The sequence below is a fragment of the Cicer arietinum genome, chromosome 6 (genome assembly GCF_000331145.2).
Source record: "Cicer arietinum cultivar CDC Frontier isolate Library 1 chromosome 6, Cicar.CDCFrontier_v2.0, whole genome shotgun sequence".
Taxonomy (NCBI): domain Eukaryota; kingdom Viridiplantae; phylum Streptophyta; class Magnoliopsida; order Fabales; family Fabaceae; genus Cicer; species Cicer arietinum.
Genome location: NC_021165.2, coordinates 6,178,913 through 6,181,804, shown reverse-complemented (window position 1 = coordinate 6,181,804; position 2,892 = coordinate 6,178,913). Strand labels below are relative to the sequence as shown.

Sequence of the window (2,892 nt, the reverse complement as noted above, 5' to 3'; positions counted from 1 at the left end):
AATTTGTTTTAACTTTTAGAAGATCGTAATACGAGGATTCAAACACAAATTTTGTATTATAGAGATGCAACCACGTGTTGTATTATTATTATTATTATTGTTATTATTATTATTATTTATTTTTTAACAAATAAATAAATATTAAATTGATAAATAAAATATAATAAAAAACTAAATCACCATAATATAATAAGACAAAATATATTAGATTGAAAAAAAAATATATCAAAATTAATGTGGTTAAGTAAATGTACAAAAAAAATATTGTAAATTAATAATTAAATTAACAACTTTATATTATTTTGTTAACAACTTTCTCCTGATTTGTAAGATGATAAATTAACAACTCTATTGCAACAAACTCCCTCCTATGTTATTGTCAATTTTATTTGTAAATAACATTAGTAGCTTCCAATTAATTTTATTTATTAAAATACGATTAAATTGTTAATTTATTTGCGATGAGATGCACTATAAAAATAAATTGTTGATATATTAAAGCACATAATTTTATTTGCCCTATCTACTCAAACACATTAACTTTAATGTATTTACTTTTTCATTTAATATTTTTGTTCGATTTTATTAATATAAATTAATTTTTTAATTTATTTATTAATTTAAGATTTATTCATTTGATAAAAAAATAATACAATACAAAAAAATACATTTACATATATAAAAGTTTCTAAGATGAATATATTGGAGTTTTGTTATTTAAAAAGGGATAGAGTTAAAAAATATCCCATTATTTGTTGTTTTATAAAATTTTGTCAATTTTCTTTTTATTGTTTATAAAAGAGATGATGTTTGTAATATTTATTTTAATATGTCAATTAAGAATATGTCTTGTTATACACAAATTATTATAATATAAAAGTAAGAAAAAATCATAAGAATCTTGTTTTTAGTCAAATTAAAAAACTAAATAATTAAAGATTCAGAAAAAAACTGACGTTGAAGATAAAAAAATTTACAAATAAAAGAGAAAAAGAAAAATCAAGGAACACAAGTACACTCTACGTTGATAACCTCGTAAAAAGAGTAACACTAACACTGAATAATTAATTAAAGTATTTTTTGTTTTTGGGTGAAATGCGAGTATTTTTTTTATGGGATGAATAATGCATTTTTTTTTTGACAAACCGAACAATGCACGCATATATTGATTATATATTCTGGATAATGATAATATTCATGCATATCTAAATTGACTGTTAAATTATTAATTCAAAAATTTTGCTTACAAAATTGAAGTCAAAGTTGAGAAATAATGTAGTAAATACTGTCATCCCAAATTAAATAACGTTTCATAATTTTATTTTGAATACAGTTTTTTTATAAATAAAAATTATAAATTAAATAGTAAAATATTTGTATTAAATTATTGAAATTTATTTATATTATAATTATCAGTTTACATAGTTTATAATATCATTCAATCAGAACAACTAAATCATTAATAATATTTGACTTTTTTATAACTACTTTAAAGTTGTTTATATGATAATCATTATATAAATTTTTTTAAACTGACATTGAAATAAATTAAATTAAACTGAAAAATATAAAATACCATTTCATATTTTTATATTAAAATGTTACCATAACTTAATATAAAATAAAAATTTTCAAAAAGAAATTTATTATAGAGGGAAAATTTATCTATTTATATATTTTGCTGAATAGGGAAAGTTTATTTTATTTACACCACAAAGATAAAATAGGTTTTTTGGTCAACAAGTTTGTTATGGATACACACAACTTGTGTGGCTGATGCACTGTATAATTCTCTTCCCATGTCAAACCAAAACCTAAAAAACATAAATAAAAGCACACAACACGACCCCGCGTATTTAGTATTTAGTATTTAGGGGTTCTTAATATTTTTTTAGACAAAAAATTCTTAAATTTTAAAAAAATGTTTTTGCATTAATTTCAATTAAATTAAATAAACTAAAGCCAACTAATTAAATTTCACACTTTTTTCTCTCTGTCTTTTCTATTTCGCTTTCTCTTTCTTACAAAGTCTTAAAAAACTCTCCAATTGTTGTTGCTTTGTCTGGTTCTTTCTCCAAACCAGAACGCTACCGGCGAGCATAATCTCGCCGGCAAATTGCCCTACGCTGGCCGGAATCTCTATTTTCCACCACCGAATTCCGATCTCTTATTCCCTTTTTCTCAATTTTTTTCGCCAGTGTTTGGGTCCTCAAAAACAAAAATTAATAAATAATTTTTTGCCTCATTTTTATTCTTTTATTGTTGTTAAAGCAATGCATAGAAAAGAGGTGAGATTGTTTTAAAAAATAAATAATGGGATCACCTGTTTCTGAATTCCTTCTTATGTCTTAGACCTCTTTCAAAGATTCAATTTTTCATCTTTTTTCTTCTTACCCTTTCTCTATTCCTTTGAGAATTAAGAGTTTTGAAGTTTTTTCTATTTGTTGGAGAAAGATGGTGTTTGAATTCAGGTGAGAATTTTGCTTGGTTTAATATATATTTTAATTATATATATTTTTTTGTAAATAACAAATTTTATTAACTATTTTTTTTTTTCTCATGGTGGTTCTGACTTTGAGATTGAATTCTGATTCCAACCTGTTTATGTTGTTCATAGTTGTCTTTTCCTTTGAAAAATTGGGTTTTGTCACTTGATCTATTAATGTTGAATGTTTTTCCAGTAAAATTCCATTGAATTTAAGCTGGAGAATTGTAAAGTTGAGTTGGATTATCATTTTTTATTTGAAATTTATGATTTCTATGGATTTATTCTTTTTTCTTGAAAATTGTTTCAATTGTTAGGCTCTTGGTAGGTAAGAAGCGAGGTTTCTTATTTTTCGTTTTCCGCTGGTTATTTTAGTTGAAGATATGTAACTATTTTCTGCCTGTATC

General features: G+C 22.9%; 1 protein-coding gene across 4 annotated transcripts in view; it reads left to right on the top strand.

The window, feature by feature from the left end:
• Positions 1–1,979: 1,979 nt before the first annotated feature.
• LOC101490079 (protein MEI2-like 1) overlaps positions 1,980–2,892 on the top strand; it is a 7,918-nt gene continuing 7,005 nt past the window's right edge. For all 4 annotated transcript variants that reach the window (XM_004503792.3, XM_012716752.2, XM_012716751.2 and 1 more), the window contains exon 1: positions 1,980–2,471. The gene's annotated coding sequence lies outside the window, so the exon portion shown is untranslated. The remainder of the gene's footprint in view (positions 2,472–2,892) is intronic.